This window comes from Mus pahari, chromosome 2 (assembly GCF_900095145.1).
Source record: "Mus pahari chromosome 2, PAHARI_EIJ_v1.1, whole genome shotgun sequence".
Classification (NCBI taxonomy): Eukaryota; Metazoa; Chordata; class Mammalia; order Rodentia; family Muridae; genus Mus; species Mus pahari.
Window position 1 is genome coordinate 115,990,173 of NC_034591.1, and position 18,231 is coordinate 116,008,403.

Consider the following 18,231-nt stretch of genomic DNA (forward strand, 5'->3'; position numbering starts at 1 on the left):
CCCCCAAAGACAGGCCTAAAGCTTTTAGAGACCCTGCTTAGAACGTCAGCTTGGAGACTCCATTTCTGAAGAGCCAGGTGACCCAGATGGGAAACGGCCAGGAAACAAACAAATGACTAGTCTTGGTCCCCAGGACAGTGATGACAAGACTGCTTACCTAAGCAGGGGAAAGGGAGGCAGGGCAACAAACTTAGCAACTATTCATTTAGAGCGGAATTAGTAATAAAATTCCATCATAAAAAGGAATTTTCAAAATGTTAAGTCCAAGAATATAGCCATTTTGCTTCATCCTCAGAAACCCCATTGATGCGGTTTTTATGACTATTTCCCTGCCCCCACCCCTAGCAGTCCATTCCTCACCATAAACAAATTTCATCCCAGCATTAGGGCTAAACAATATTCATTAAGAATCCCGCCAAAGTGCAACATGTAAGTAAATCAAACCTTTGATGCTCTATTTTGCAAATTTCATGGGCCACTAGGGATAATTAAAAGGGCAATTATATAAAGTTGGTGCAGTTTTGAGAAACAAATGACATTTTCTGCTTTAAAGCACTTGATAATTTGATATTTTGCTATTAGGGCCATCATGTGTACTTTTATAGACAGGCCGCCAAATAAACAACAAATGTTCCTTAACAGCCTGTAATGACTGTTTTTGCCCACTAATATCACTCTCCAATCTAGTCCATAAATCATACGCTAAAAGATTAAGGTAAAGATAATGAAAAAGTATTAGAAGCCATTAAGCTAAAGGAGAAGGGAGAATAAGAAGGGGAAAAAGGGGGCTAAAAGCATAGATTTCTCCTGTGCTTTTTTCCAGAAACACCTACTGGAGACCGAGCTTGGACTGTCGGAGTGGGCTCAGTTCTGTTGCCGTGTTTAACCACCGCTCCGAAGCCAGCAAAGTACATTACAGCTCATGAAAAATACGGCACAGAAACTGCTAGTGGCAGAAGCATTTAACTTCATTGTTAGCAGCCTCCCCCAAGTGGCACTTTTTTCACCAGCAAGTTGTTTATTATGTGCGGTGCCAGGCAAAACTGATTAAATGGGGCTCTTAAGAATCAAAGCGTTATAAATTCATGGAAATACAGCGAGCAATAAATTCCATGGAATTAAAAGCTTACTAGTGCTATTAGCATTTCAGGGTGTTTGAATTGTTAATATTGACGCGCAAAACTGATGTGCCTCTAAGACAAGGCGGACCACAGCGCCACATGCGAGGTGCCAAAAACATTTCTTTTTAAAAAATCTGTGTCACTGGGGCTGGGCAACTGTAAAAGCAGATCGAAAATGGGGTTTAATTACCTCTGAAATCCTCATTTGCCCTAAGAAGTCAATCCCACCACAGAAGAGAGAAGGCACCAAATAAAGATTTATGCCCAAGAGGAAAACAAAATAAGCATGAGAAGTATCACTCAAAGGATTTGCGCTTAAAATGCACAGAAATTCCGTCTTAAATAAGAGAGAATTTTATCTGGAGACATAGCCTCCGTGAGGAGCAGGACCAGTGTGAGATGACCCAGAGGTTCTTGGTTAACACAAAGCAGAAATAATCTCCCAGCAGATCACTTGGGAAAATACCAAGATGAGGTGGGAACGCTGGAGAGGTGCTTGCTACATTTTCCCAGTTTGTCGTGTACATTTAGGGCTCTTGTTGAAGTATGTAAGGTATTCTAAAGTGATAGGGGATAAAAAAAAAATAAAAAAAAAAAAGGAAAAAAAAAGTCAATTATTATGCCATTAGGCAAGTTCTACCCCAAGTGTATGCTCTGAAGCAGTAATTCTGCTGTGCCCACCGATTTAGACACCTCTTTTCATTATAAGCATGTCTCGGAATCTTCTCTAGGTAAATGTGAGTGTAGGAGACAGGACAGGAAGAGGAACATGCTTCTGAAAGAGTTCAGGAAGCGAATGCGACTCTATTTGAAAAAGAAAATACTGCTCACAAATCCTGGGTGACCCCTTGAAAATATGAACTGAAGAGAAAATGTATTCTAAGCAGAGGAGGGGGAGGGGAAACAACCCAAAGCTCTCGACCTAGACAGTATCAAAACACCTCTTCACCCAGCCCACAGTTTGGCCCAAATACACTATTTTTGAACATATCAAGAAAGCTTAATCCCTTTGATCACAGAACCCTGCATGTAATAGAATCTACTGACCCATCACTGGTACACGTGGTTATCTCCTGAGCTACGCTCCACATGTGGATACAACATTCTATCCACTGAAGATGCTTACTGCTTCGCACAGAGTAACAGATCCTAGTCACATACTGAAAAAACAGAGCGACAAAGAAGAAAAAGCTAATAGGAAATGCACACAGGTGGATGTGTCTGTAACAGGCTCAGGCCCAAAGCATTCCTACTGCCAGGGCAGCAGTGCCTTCTAGAGTGGCTAAACTGTTACAACTGATGTTTGCAGGAAGTGAGGGGACCTACTATATGCATGCTGCTGGCAAGAGAGAAGGATAGATGTAACACACCATCCTTGCACTCATAAAAGCTTCTATGTCTCCAAGGAGAAGTTATCAATCACAAAGCACCCATCCCCACGGTCTTAAGTCGAGAACGCAAAAGATTCATAGAGGGCAGCTCCGATCAGTGGGACGTTAGGGTAACTTCAAAATGAGGCATAACCACGCTCCCACAAGAAAACCTGTGAACAAGGCCATGGTAAAGCAGTGCTCTACACATACAGAATGAACGAGGAGGATAACTAACGCCATCAAAATGTACAGCAATAGATGAACAGGCTGCTGGAAAAAGCCTATGTAACAATGAAAACAGAAACGTGTACGTGACTTTCGCTTGTCAACACTCTGTGCCTATAGGAAGGCAGATCAACTTTACAGCCCATGTAGGGTTCTGTATAGGGCTAGCTACAGCGCAACAGTGAGCAAAACCAGTCCAATCCTTACCATAGTTTTGGGCCCTATCCACAGAGTCCTTAAGCCAAAAATATTTGAGAAAAAAAAAAAAAGCCTATATTTGTAGTGAACACACATGTGCTTTTTTCTGATCCTTATCCCCTAAAAATACAGTAGGGCAGGTGTTTGTACAGCCTTGTACTGTAAAATGTGCTATGCAGGCTAGGAACAACTTACGGCATAAGAGGATTGTGCTGTAGGTTACAAACACCACACTCGAGCATGCTTAAGATTTGTGTATGGTTGTGGGGAGTGCCAGAACTAATCCCACATTGAATACTGAGTGGGCGCAGTCAAGAGATAAGAGCCTCAGCTGTAACAGCAGGGACCTGCAAGCTTCCACGCCTGCATCCTGCAGCTACGTTTCCTCTCACTGGAAGTCTCTCCCTGGAAATGTCTCTCTCAGTCCATTCTGACGTTGCTATCCAGGACCCGAGCGCAAATTGTTGTGCTAGAAAGAGAAGACCCTGACACTATCCGTTTCTGGTGACTGCCTGGGATCAAGGCGCTGGTCCTCCCCGAAGGATCACCTGATTGGCTTCCCTTTTCTGACTGGAGTTAGAAATCCTTGGATTTCACACAATTCTTCTCCATGTTTCTGCTGCAGCTTTAGATCAGTGGCTCTCCACCTTCCTAATACTATGAACCTTTAATACAGTTCCTCATGGTATGGTGACCCCCAACCAGAAAATTAGTTTTACTCCTGCTTCGTAATTGTAATTTTACTACTGCTATAAACTGTAATGTAAACATCTGATATGCAAGACCCTATAAGGGGTCATGACCTCAGGTTGAGAGCCACTGCTTTGGAGGTATAGTCCACTTCAGAAAGGCTCAGGTCTAACTTAATTTCTGACCTGAAGACAAGGACATTGGGGCCCTGGTCTTCCTGGGCTGGAAGACACAGAACATGTTGAAAGGACACTGCCTTACATTGTCCCCAGAGGGGCCTCCTTCCTTCCCACTGACACAGACACTGGCTTCACACCTACATATGGACGCTCCTCCCTCTCTACCACTCAGTTAGCTTAGCCGCACTAGGACCCCAGAGGTAGCTTGCACATATTCCTGATTGCATGTGTTTCTGTGACCTACCTAGGAGCTCAAGTGTCAGCACTGCATGAGGAATGATTTCTTGGACTCCAAAAAGTATTTGCAATGAGATACTGGGAAGGGAGAAATCTAAGTGGCAATCATATGGTCATTTTCTCTCCACTTGCACCTGTCCTCCCTCCTACATGTCTGCCTGTGTGACAGTGTCATCTGACCCTAATACTACAGTAATCACATTTGATTTTTTTTCCCCAGGCTGACCCTTTACTATAACTCCATTGGGTCTAGTGTTGCACAGGACAAAGTAATACCAACCTATAATACCAACCCAGGCACTCACTGTGCCTCATGCCTACCTCAGCCATAAATCAAGCTGCTTCCTTCCCTCTCCTAGCCCTGGCACCCCTGTCAAGTTCAAGAGTCTGGGATTGCTGTCTTCTAGCAGGGCAGTGAGTGGACTGATATTCCCCCTCTGACCCACCCTGCCCAGCCCTCCTTATACACAGCCTCTATTATTTCCTGGGAACAAAATTTCGGATGACACTGTCTGTCCAGGGAGACAGCTCCTGATGCTATGTAAAGGGGCCTGGACTGTGAAGGGCACACAGTAATCCCAACAAGAACTGGGCAAGAGAGACTTGAGACATGAATAAGTGCCAAGCGAGGGGCGAAAGATTGCGCTCATTTGCTGTGCAAAAGTCAGTGAACACTTTGAAAGGTCTAGTTTTGGTGGTGGCTACCAAACAGGAAGGGAAGATGATAGAGGAAAAAGTCATTTGAAGATGAGAAAAAAGGATTCAAGTGCCTGTGGGTGTACATTTCTTCCTATAAAAGCTTTACTCAGCTCCTAAGGCATGTGCTGTAGAATTGAAACTCCTTATCGAGAAGTCTCAACTCTGTGGCACTTTCTATGAGAGTCTCTTGCTCATCTTCCCAGGTAGAGCTGACCCTTTACTGTTAGGTTTAATGCTGCACAGGACAAAGTACTTCCTTGCTGGCACCTCTGCCTTCTCCACTAGCCTAGAGCTCCGAAGGATATGCACCCTGGTGCCTGAGATCTACAGAACACAAGAATAACAGATGTTCTGGGTTTCCAGATGTCCATGCCACTGCAGACAGGAAACAGAAGAGAGGAAGGGGAGAATCAACACTTTGGGCACACCACCCATCAAAACTCATACTGATGGGCCTTTGCAGGTACAAGAGCTAGAACAAGGGGCTGTGTGTAACCTATACCTCCACCCTCAGAGTACCTCTCCAGCATGGAGGGGAGTCTTGTCAAAAGTGGGTTGCCTCAGAGACAGAAGAGAACAATAGCACTTAGGCTAAGTGGAGCCAGACAGACACTGGACTGTTAGATCCTCAGAGAATCTCTTTTGTGCTGAAGCCAGCATGGGCTGAGTCTTATAGGACATCCAGGTATAAAATCTTCATGATACATCAATGGAGGTCACAAAAGGAATTAGCATTACAGGAGGGAAGCCTCAGACCCCGAGTCACAGGAAGAGATCTGCGCTGAATGGGCTGTTTCTTATCGGTGGGTTCCGAAATCAATCAGCTATCTTATCTGATTCTCGCTTTTACTAAAAGCAAGAATTTAAAAGAGACATCATCAAAACCAGCATCTGATCGATTCCAGCAGAGAATGCTGCCCTTTTGGATATTAGCAGTTTGCTCTGAGATACACTGAAACGCTTCTTAAAGGGGATTACCCTCTCGCATGTGTTCAAGCTAAAATAGCAGAGGGGTGAACAGGAAGAAGAACCCAACAGACACCAATTTCCCAGGGCCAAACAACTACTGTTACCCAATTTCGTGTGTGTGTGTGTGTGTGTGTGTGTGTGTGTGTGTGTGTGTGTGTGTGTACAGTGTGGATTTGTAAACATGTGAGTGACCTTAATTTACCAACAGACTTGAGGAACCTCTTTGTGTCTCCCACGACACTGTGAGTTACATTCCTGACCCCAGGCCTTTTATCAGAAGGGCAGACATAAATCCTAGCAGTAACCATCTGCTGTTTCCCACCCCCTTTGTGAGTCCAGTCAGAGTAACAGCTCACTGCAAACCAATCTCATCTCACCGCCTGGACTGCACGACGCTTAGACTCCACCCTACTCCCATTTACCTGGTAGTGGTGAGTGAACAGGTAGTTAGTTATCTCGGACGAACACCAAAACCAAGTCCCAGGAAGGCACAACTCTGGAAAATCAGCTCTTTGTCAAGTGTTGGAGAACGCAAACACCCAGGTGAAATGGCTCCCTTTAACTCCCCAGACTCTGGTTTTTGTTGCTGTCGTTGTTTTCTTTTGTTTTGTTTTTAAGACAGACTTTCTCTATGTGGACCTGGTCATCCTGGTACTTACTCTGTAGATTTAGACTGGCCTCAAAGTCACAGAGATTTGCCTGTATCTGCCTCTGAAATGCTGGGAATAATGGCATGTATCACCAAACCCAGCTTTCTCTTAAAATTATTATTTTTTTTTTTATTACTTATTATCTGTGTGTATAGAGGAGGGGTAGGATGCACATGTGGAAGGGAGTGAATTCTCTCCCCAGGATTGTGGGGATCAAACTTGGTTGACCAGGATTTCATGAAAGGGCTTTTAAAGGCTGGGCCATCTCTCTGGCACACTCCTAAGCATCTCTAAAAGACTTCCCTTGACTTGCTTGGTGCCATAATACATCTTACAGGCTCAGGAAAAAAACTGCAGAAACCTATATCTAAAGGTACAGGCTAGGCTTCTGTGTGTGTGCCAGTTACCACAGTGACACACAGGGTAGCAATCTTAGCTCGGGAGGCTGGTCCCCCATGTTCTCACCATGTTCCCTTGTTATTCCTTCTTCATTTTCTCTTTGTCCCTTCCCACTTTCAACATACCCTGGGGGCATGCTTTAAGGCAGTTTTTGCTCAGTCCAATTATTCTTTAATTTTAAACAATATAGTAACTCTGGTGTTTTAATTTGTCCTTTAACCAAACTGATTTGCAGTGGATGGTTAGACACAGTGTCAATGAACCAGTCAAGGATTGGGGGATATGTGCAGGCTAACACCAAAACAGCCACTGATGAAATGGGAGAGCTGAGCAGTGTACGACTGGGTGTACATTTACTCACAGGCTGTTTCTGGAGGCCAGAGAACAGTGGCCTTGTTGCTTGCCTCACAGATTCCCTCCTCTAAGCTACGTTCTTTCCGTGCACTCCAGCGAAGGGGTTTTCTAAAAAATAATAGAACAGACAGTAGCAACAAATCTTCCTGAGTATGTATGAAGTTCACTGGGTCATCTACAAACTCACTTTTACTGTAAAAATATAGATACTCTGGACTTTCTAGTCATAAAAATATATACATATATGGCATTCTATACTGGAAAACCTGAGATTTACCCAAGCCATCTCATTATCTTCTTATTCCACAGTGTGACTTTCCTAAGTAACTCAGCAAAGATGTCACCATCTAGAGAGGCAGACAGTCTAGGTGTTATGACACGGGTCAGTGATAGAGCATCTGCAAGCATGGATGAGGTTCTAGGTTTCTCCAACATCGCAATAAACCACAAAATCTAGGTGTCATTCTCCACAGCTCCCTCGCCTTCAAAAATCCCACTCTACCAATTAAAGCTGATGTCTAATATTAACTTCTAAATATCTCTTAAAGGTTTCCCTTCCTTGTCTACCCATAAGCAACACTATGGTCCATATCATGTCATCTACTGCTCTAGTAACATACCGCTCCAGCCCCTTCCATCTCTTCCTCAGGCACTAGGCTGTGGCCATATTTTGTTCCTCATGCAAGTATGTGTCTTGTATTCCTACTTGCGGGTGCTGCTGTGGACTAGGCCCTGTCTTGAACCCTCATAAGCCTGGCTCTGTCTTTTGACCTGTCATGACCTCTTCTTTTGTCAGCCATTCAGTCAATGCACTAAGTTCTTATTGTGTAGCAAATGAGATCCAATACAGCCCCAAGTTCCTGCTTATTGACTCTGTAAAGCTCTCAGAGAGAGCTCACCCAGCCTCCTAAAGTACTTGAACTTGGCCAGCCCACAGCAGTGGAAACATGTTGCCTTCAGCATTGGGCTGCTTAGTAAACCTTCCTATTCTTCCACAGCCAAATCTATCAGGTGGTAGGTAGTCTCAGCTCCGCCTGGCAGGGCAGCTCTACAATCTCATCTATTCTATAATTCTGAGGATTTCTTGAGCTACATACATAGTATGTTTAAAGCCAACATGAGGAACTTATGAGAAGACATATCTCAAAAAAATATTTTTCTTCTCCTTTTTTTTATTAGGTCCTAGGATGTAATTCAACGGTAAACCACTTTCTTAGCAAGAAAGATAGCACTTCAGGAAGTCCCTGAAACTGACCAGATTTACTCTCCCTACCAGAGTAAGCAATAATAACTAAGAGTCCCTTTGAGAGAGAGGAACCTGAGTTTCTCAGAAGACCCTCAGAGAAACTGAGCTGCAAAAAGACTAAGTCTAGACTAGCTGCCCGAAGATGCAGAAACTAGCCTCACTGCTGGGAAGAGGTTCAGACCTGAAGCACCTAAGAAAGGACTCTCTCCAACCTCTTATATTGCTTCTTATTGCCCTTGAGCATAGGCTGGCCACGTGATGAGCTTTGACAAATGTGAGGCAGTATAAAGCGGCTCACTGCCAGGCCTCAACTTAGCCTGAAGAAGCCTAGCCACTTCCTCTTTCACCCAAAGTTCACCACCCTGGAGAACCCCAAGTGCTAGGCATGCAGATGCACCTTCCTGATTGTTCCCCCCAAGAACTACCTTGTCAGTACAATGCAGCCATGTGAGTGCCCCGAGTCAGCACCATGTGGAGTTGAGTTCACATGGAGAAGGAATCATCTTTGCTGCGGCCTCCAAAGGGAAGGCCCTGAGCAGCTCTTGCTGCTTCCAGCCAGCGGACTGGTGTCAGGGCAGATTGGAAAGCAGCAGCTAAGAGAAGCAAAGAAGCTCACCTGCACAGTCAGAATGGACGCCCAGCCTGTCTACTAATTATCTGATAGCTGGTCCCCAACCTCTTCCCATCCATGCATATTTAATATTTCAGTGTGATCTTCCCAAGATACAAATATGACAATCATACTTTCTATCACATGCACACAAGCTCAGCCTGTGACACTGTCACCGTCACACACACACACACACACACACCTGGCCACCATACCCTCTATACTCCCTGTGCTTAATTCAACATGACACTGCCTGTACCAACACAAAACATGTCCATCCCCTGTCACTCACTCCTCCACACTGCTTCTTTTCTCCAGATTACTTCCCTATGGAACATTCTCAGACTCACCAACCCTCAGCTATAGGTTCTGGAAACAGCAGACATCATTCCACAAAGCCATCAAAGGAGCCAAAGTTAATGCTCATCAGTCACCAGCAACACAAGGCCCCAAAATGTCTTCTTTGGCTCGGTACAGAGAACTTGGAAATTATCACATGAAAGATGATGCTAAGTAAGTGCTCTGATGCTGAGCTTAACAACAACCCCACACACCCCCCCCCAACAAACCCACTTTTAAAGATAGTCTCCCTAAATTGGCCAAGCTGGCTGTGACTCACAATACATCCCAGCTGAGCCAGGCTGGGGACCATGGAGTGCTACCCCTGCTCCTTGCTTTGAGACGAGTGTTAGTAATAAAATACAAGCAAAGTAATGAAAGGTTTCTTTCCAGGGTCTTCTATCTCCCTCCTCTATCATAAGCACAGAATTCCAGGGACCCTATGTAGCACAAAAGCATTCTCACTCTGGAACACTTCCCTGGGATGCCAGGTACCCAGACAAAAGCCCAGCTGTGCCTATGAGCTCAGGAAGGTATCCATCAAAGGGCTCTGAGCAGATATGTCCCTATCTAACAATTCAACAAGCAAGTACCCATCCTGGCCCTTCTCAGAGCTCCTTGTAGCACTGAAGGAGAGTCGCTGGCTCTCTAGATAGAAATAGGAACTGTTTCTATTCTCACAGAAAATACCTCACTAATATACATTTTTATTTTTAACTTTTAATATCTATTTATTTACTTAGTGACAGAGACTCACTATGTAGCTCTGGCTATCCAGAAAGACTATGCGCTCCAAACTGCCCTCCAATTTGTAGAGATCTGTTTGCTTCAGTCTCCTGAGTGGTGGAATATTATTGTCAAGATACTTCAATAATATATACAAAATTGCACCATCAATCAGTGTACATTTATCAGGCTCAAATATACACAATTTTGTAGTCAGTGTTTCCCCATTCTGGTAAATCACCCTTCGTCAATCTTCTTCAACTGGGTGAACTTGTCCTTCAGCAGACACCCGGCGGTGTCTGATGAGTAAAGGGGAGGGATGTTCTCTGGTAGGGAGTGAGCAGAAGACGTGGAATATGCCACACATCCTACTGTGTAAACAAAACACAGCAAAATCCCTTAAGGAGTTCCACAGGTGAGAGTGTCAATCCGACTTCTGTGAGGTCTGAACAATCTCCTTGGGGAGAAAACAGGCAGGTTTGCAAAGCAACTGCACCAACTCCATCCTCTCCAACCAAGAACATTCAACAGAGTGGGATTGGCTAAAAACCCACAGATCTGGGCAGCACAATACAGTAACAGTAACGTTGCTGTTTGGCCAACGCTATTGGGAGGCACTGGTGGAAACAAAGCAGAATTAGACTGGGAGTTCTACTCTGGATGGGTTTCTAAGTGACTATAACGTGAACCAGAAATATAATTTTAGGTGTTCCAGAAGATACATTTAATACATAAAAAGAAACATGAAATCAATTTTAGTGGTGTATTTTCTTAAATACAATGACTCTAAAACATCACCTCTACATATTACTAATCATATATTAATAATATAAAATTTTCAGATATTTTACTCTTCATCTTTTAAAAAATTCCTTATGGAAGTTACATTTGGCACCTGCTACTTTTGCCTGAGCACATTTCAACTGTTCAGGAGGCACCCTCACCCGAGCTTCCTCTGTGACAAATAGGAAGAGAAAGAGAATCCTGGAAGGATCGTTGACAGGACCCTGGGGATGACTTTAAAGCTGTTTGCTTTCTTACACATGTTCTTCTCACTTTTGCGTTCATGATTTGAATTATCATAAGTAAGTAAAGACGGATCAGACTGTACGTACTTTGAACGGACAAAAGGCAGAGATGCCCTGGGAGGCTTCATGAATGCATCCGGCCCACTCGTTGAAAATGATGGATTGTGGGGATTTCGGAGAAAGGGTTGCCACCACATAGTTCTTTGTTTGATGGCAAGGTCAAGGCAATTCTTGCCAAGTGGGTCCAGAGTGCCAATCCCATACTACCCCAAAACACATCTAAGTACTGACAAAGAGCCTTTCTTCTGGTCTCACAAATAGGTGTTGTTCTTGCACACGTGCTTACATTAGTGCCTGCATCTGGACAGAACGAATAACTGATGAAAATATTTCTACCCAAGTTACTCTGGGCACCAGCTTATTGCTCAGTTTTTGTTTCATTCATTCATTCACTTACTCACTGTAGAGAGGAACTGGATTCAACCTCCTGATCCTCCTGCCTCGGTCTTCTTAGAAGCAGGATTAATGTTCTGTACCATGATGCTCTGCCCAGATACCCTTTATATGTAGTCAGTATGTGCCCCTCCATAATAAGCTTGGAGCCAACGACTCTCATGAACAGTTCTAGAAAGCCTTTTTGCAAACAAAGGTTGAGAATTTAGAAAATTTACAAGATCAGCTCTTTCTATCTCAATTTGGGAATCTCAGGATGCCAGTAGCAAGGCCCTGTATGATCTCCATCCTCAAAATAAGACTGTAATACACCTAAAACCTGATTTAAATTTATAAAGACAGGACAGCTGGGTCCTTCAGGGAGGCTCCACATCATCCCCCTCATTGAAAGAGCTAAGGACAGGAGAACAAGATGATTTCAAATTTTAATAATAGTCTTTAGATAGCAGACTCCATTTATGATTAAGGCTTTACCTTTCCCCCCAAATATGGGGCAGGGAGCAGAAGGTCTGGATGTGTCTCCTTTCTGTTTCTATCAGTCTTTCTATAATAAGCTTTGGCTGGTGTGCAGGTGTGTACTCAAGCATGTGCACACGCACACGCACGCATGCACCCACCTCTCTGTTAGACCCAACTGTTTTAATTCAAAAGGCCACAAGGCTAAAGAGTAGGGCTGAGTCCCCAAGACTCTGCACCATACACACTTAAGCAACAAGATAAATTCTTTGTGGAATCTATACTTGTCCATATAAAGTGTATCTCTCATTTCATGATTGGAGACTACCAACTGAATGTGCTAAAAGCCTAAAAGCTGGTCTGTAAGGGCTTATTTCCCAAGCCAGCTGGGGTTTATATCACAGACTAGACAGGACATGCTCCATAGCCACCATGCTGGTACCTAAAAATATTTAAATTTCCATTAAAAAGAGGTCCTATTTTGAAGCATGTGTGAAGTAACCAGAGAAACTCACAGATTAAAAAAACAAACAAACAAACAAATATATGACTTTCAGGTAGATTTCTGGGGATGTAGAAACAGAAAGAAAACAGAGTGTAACCCTCGCCACTGGGCCTGTGATCCTAACACTGGATCCTAGCCTTAGCCTTGCAGCCAAAAGCACTCAGCTCACAGGAAGCTAAACAGGGCTAAGAAATACACTTGGGTTTTTCATTTACCTTCCTCTGAAATTCTGCCATCCAGATGAGATGGGAGGCAGCTGATAGAATCCACTCAGAAACACTATAAATATCAGAAAAAAGGCAGAGCCCACTATACTTCTTTGTAGCTCCACCCTGAACAACACCCTACTTAATGCTGGTGGTTGAAGATGCTCCCCGAAGCATCCAGGTCCGTCCTGAGGCTGTGATGGCTTTACTGTACCTGGCCACGCGTCATTCAGGCCTCTGGGGCCACGGAGAGGATGGAAGCTAGCCCAGCAGGGAAAGGACTGAAGGAGAAACTTGTAGAAGAGTCTCCACTGGGGAAACAGAGCCAAGGGAAGTCGTTATAAGGATGATAAGGATGCTATTAAAGGGGTCAAGAAGAACAACACCTTTATATCAGCTACTGTGGATAAGCCAGCAATAGCAGAATTAGTGACCTTTGCTGTCATTTCTAGGAACTTCCTGGAGACTGGTCACCTGGTTCTCTACTAAACAATGAGGCCAAAGCACCATCTTCCCGAGAGTCCTGGTTTGCCTCATTTTTTTTTTTTTAATGTATTTATTTGGTTCACTGACATACCGCTGGTGTTTAAAATGCAGTGCAGAACAAGCAGATACTCAATGACAATTGGGTACACAAAAGGAATTTAAAGTTTTCCGAGACAGGAGGCTGCTGCAGTAACCACCCACTGTGATATTCCTTCCTCACTTCAGCACCCTGACCTCCTCTACCTGTCTACCCCTTTTAACCTGGCTGTCCCCAACACTGTAGACAATTAAACACACACACACACACACACACACACCCCTACCTTAAGGAAAAAAAAAAAAACAAGTAAAATGTCCAGATTTCACTTGTCAATGTTGACTTCCAACATGTAAACAACAACAAAATACACTGGCAAAGGTGCAGCGATGTAACCCCTGGAAGCCGGGCTGGCAACGATGCAAACCAGTCGGTTCTGAAAGGCAAGATGGTAGGATAGGAGAGACCAGAAATCCTGTAACCTTTCTTGCAGTGATCTCCACCAAAGAAACGAACCTGAGAAGCATCTGTGTTTGATGGAGCTATGACCAATGGTACCAAGCCAAGGCATAGTCTCGAGGAGAAAGAATTACAGAGTTAGCGCCATACTATGCAAGCCAAAGGCCTTAAGGAATACTTCAGGATGGGAGTGTAGCTCAGAGGCAAAGCTCTTGTCTAGCATGTGAGTCCCTCAGTTGGATTCTTAGACTAACAAATAAACACACAAACAAAATGTCATCAAACTATATGATAAAGGAAAGTGTTACCTATGAGATAACACTTTTTTTAAAAGTGCATATAAAAGTCTTTATGCTCTACTTTTGTTAAACACGTGTGTTCAGGTACACCATGGAAAGAAATGTCTGTCTCTCTCTGTGCACGTACACGTGTATATATGTGTGTGTGTGTGTGTGTGTGTGTGTGTGTGCACGCGTGTTGTTCTCAGTGTTAAGATTCTAGGTTATTTTTATATTTTATATGGTCTGTTTACCTACCATTTAAAATTCCTACCATGGAGGCTCAACAGTTAAAAATAATGCTTGTGGGCTGGAGAGATGGCTCAGCAGTGAAGACTGCTCTTCCCGAGGTCCTGAGTTCAATTCCCAGCAACTACATGGTGGCTCACAACCATCTGTAATGGGATCCGATGCCACCTTCTAGTGTGTCTGAAGACAGCTACAGTGTATTCATATAAATAAAATAAATCTTTAAAAAAAATAATAATAACACTTGCTGCTCTTGCTGTGGACCAGAGTTTGGTTCTCAAGAGTTTGTGTGAGTGTATGCACACACACAAATGAAAAAAATTAAAAATAAATATTCTTAGAGGTGGCTCAGCTCTTCCAGAGGACCTGCATTCTGTGCCTAGCACCATCTCAGATGGCTGCACTGGCCTGGACAGCTTCAGGGACTTCCCTGATCTTTTCAGACACACTTGGGCACCTATACCCACATGTGTGTGTGTTCTTAAAGACACATACAGTTAAAAATGAGATAAGCCTTTAAATGTGTGCTTTCATGGCTCCAAGAACACAAGTCAGGTGACACGCATATGTGAAGCAAGATTCTTAACTTCATTCACACCTCCATCCAGTCTGTTGTGCCTTACACAAGCCAGGCTCTAGAGGAATGAGAGGAACAGAGATGTGGAAGAAGGAGAGGCAGGAGATGCTGGTGTCAAAGAGGAGGGAGATTAAAAAAATGGACATTTTGTGAAATAAACATTTTCAGCTGTTTTTGCATATTTAGTGTTTTTAAACTGCTTGTAAAATCCCTTGACATACCCTGAAGCGAAAAAGAACAGAGGGAATTAACCCAAGAAAAGGATATAACTACTTAGAAAAGATGCTTAGGTTTTCAATTAATTATTTAAATCAAAAAATTTTAATATTTCTATTTATTCTGGCACCCCCAGTAGAATGGCTGCCAGTACAGGGGCATTCCTAGCAGGATGGCTGCCAATATTGGGTATGTACTGGGTGTGTCATTTCCTCTCCATGTCTCATCGTTAGCAACCATTAAATGCCAAGCAGCAGACTGTGGAAGTGAGATGTCCCTTGGTCCTCTCTGAGTCTGCAGATCTACCACCCTTCCCCTTAGGGGGTCACCTGAAGGGGTGATGCGACTGACACTGAGAAAAAGGTGTTTTCTTTTAGGATATGCCCCAGCTTCAGATACAGTGAGCCTCACAGGCACTCACTGAGTGTCCCCTACCCAGTTCCTCTTAGGAGCAGGACGAGAGAAAAGTTCAGTGTCTGGGAGCTCTAAGTAATTTTGAATTTTCCAGAGTAGCCTCAATGAAACTCAACCACAGAGACATGTGGAGGTGTGACCATAAACAAATTAAACCAATGACTTGCAGGGGTGGTAGAGGTGGGACCGGGTGGTAGGGTGGTGGTGAATGACATTTAGGATCATGAAAAGAAGTGAGGTTGAATGGCTGGCCTAAGAAAAGACCCACGGTTCCCGCTCTGTGAGCTACAAATCAAGTCTGAAGGGTAACCTGAGAAGCTAATGTTTAGAAACTTCCTGCCCCAAATTCATGCCAACTACACTATACGCAAAACACACGCTCCTGGTTCCATGGAATGGTGTGATGTGCGTCAAATTAATTTCTCTTCAGAGAAGAGGGACACATAGGAAATATAACATGTCAACAGCATTCATTTTTTTTTTCCTTTTACATTTGTTTGTCGGGGGATGAGGAGAGTGCACACCACAGCACGAGTGTAGAGATCTGAGGACAGCTTACAGCAGTCAGCTCTCTCCTTCCACTACATAGTTCCCAGGGATCGAACCCAGGACCTCAAGCTTGGCGGGAAGCATCACTACTCACTGAGCCACATCAGTGGGCCTTCCATGACCTTCTAAAACTAACTGTATCCTCTCATGATGCTCTTCATAGAGACACCCACATTCACAAGGGACTGCCAGGGATGCAACTAAATGCCCAGGATAGCAGGAGGAGAGGACTTAGCAGTGACACTCACCATGACGACCTGAAAGTTCCATTATAGGTAGGTACAGGGAGGTTAGAGGGGAGCTCCTGGCAGGTTAGCAATGAGGGCTGGAAAACAGTACAGAGCACAGTGCACATGGACAGATTCCCATGCTGAGACAGATAAGTGGCAAACTATTTAGAGAAAGATGCCAGGGATGTTTATTAAAGCCTTTTTTTTTTTTTCACATTTTTTTTTTTTTTTTTTTTTTTTTTTTTTTTTTTTTTTTGCTTTTATAGTTATCTTATCAACGTTATAACATCATCAAAAATAAGTATTCAGAATCACCCACAAAGGTGGACTATTCCTCCTTCACCCAATGCACCTTTCATAGCACCCAGCCCTCCAGCACACTCACACACATCATTTTTCTTATTTGCTTTCCATCCCCCCATGCTGGAGGATGAGATGCTGAGTCAGGAATCAGGAGCACAGCCAACTGTGATTCATGGTTTTTGAGTAAGACAGACCTAGGGCATTCAGAGTTAACTTGAAAGGCAGAAGCACCCATCAAAGACAACCCATATTAGTAGAAGGTAAGGGTGACATCGGCTGATGTGTGGTTCAGGTTCAAACTAGTTCCTTACTAATCTAGAGAGTCTGTTAACCACATGAAGCTACAGAGCAGCTTAGACTATTAAAACAGTTCATTCTAAATAGAGACACAAGTGCAGCCTGGATCTCCATGCCTTTGGATTAAAGGGTGTTTGGAAAAGGGCAAAAGAACAGGATTCTGTTCTTCTTTGGCCACTGGCTGAACTATGACACGGACATCACAGAAACAAAGCAAAGCAAAACAAAACCAAACAAACAAACAAAAACAAAAAAACAAACAAATAAACCCCGACTTTCATAATTTTTCCCTCAGTATCTTTTCAGGCTTCCCGTTGCTAGAGTCACACATTTGTCCCCAGTCTATGTCTAGAGGAAAGAGTTGAAAGTAAGAAAAGGTGGCTGAGCTCACTGTCTCAGACAGAGTCAGCCACGGTCAGCTGGCTACGTTGCTTCTGGCCTGATACAAGGCAGACCGATCAGGCAGTGGAAGTGTATAGTGGAGGAAGTTCTTTACATGACAGTGACCAGGAAGCCGAAAGTGAAAAAGACCAGAAGCACACCCCCACTGCTTACTCCATTCAGCCTCAAAAAAGACCAATCGGGTGCAAGCATTTCTTACCTAAACAAAATCAAAACATACAAGGCCTTGAGGACATTTTACACCTAAACCATAAGCCCATCCCACGAGTACTTAGATGAAGTCGGAACAAATATAGAATTAAAACTCAAATATGTTTTACTCTCACTAAGGAAATAGCTCCATGTAGATAACTGGCCAGGTCTTTGTTACCATCTCTTTGACCTCTCTATGCTGTGATATGGCTGACAATCTTCAAAACACCACAATGATTTCTCATTCACTACAATCTCAGTATTTCCTCCTGTATGAGGGTGTGTATGTGTGTGTATTCATGTGTGTATTTATATGTGTGTGTGCATATCTATGGAGACCAGAGGGCAAGGTCAGCGGTTCTTCCTAGAGTACTACCCACCATGTTTTCTAAGACAGGGTCTCTTATTGGCTTGGAACAGCCTGAATGGTCAGGGTGGCTGGCTAGCCAACCCCAGAGATCCAAATGTCTATGTGACCCCTGTCCCCAGAGCTGGAATTACAAACACATGGCATTGTGCCTGGCTTTCTCATGGGTCTGGGGATCAACCTCAGGAGCTCAGGCTCATGTGATAATTACTTTACTGAATGAGCAGTTCTACGAGCCCTTCCTGCCTCGTTTGACCCCAATTCCTCAGTGTCCTTGATCAACTTTTCAACAAGGGCAGCTTTTAAACACAAGCTCAGCGCCTTTCTTGTCTGTGTCTCAGTAGCATGCTCTTAGTGAGCGTGTGAAGCTTCGCGTCTTACACAGCTCTTATATGCTTGTAAATCCTACACTGATAGCCCCTAGCTAGAATATTTTTGGAACCACATATCCAAAGGCTCATGAGGATCCTGAGAGAGAGAGAGAGAGAGAGAGAGAGAGAGAGAGAGAGAGA

General features: G+C 43.8%; 1 protein-coding gene across 10 annotated transcripts in view; it reads right to left on the minus strand.

Annotated features, from left to right (window-relative positions):
• Window positions 1-18,231, minus strand: part of Foxp1 (forkhead box P1) — a 591,308-nt gene that overhangs the window by 301,257 nt on the left and 271,820 nt on the right. The window contains exon 5 of one of the 10 annotated variants that reach the window (XM_029535512.1): window positions 7,102-7,202. The exons of the other annotated variants lie outside the window; for them this stretch is intronic. The gene's annotated coding sequence lies outside the window, so the exon portion shown is untranslated. The remainder of the gene's footprint in view (window positions 1-7,101; window positions 7,203-18,231) is intronic. 10 annotated transcript variants of the gene reach the window in all.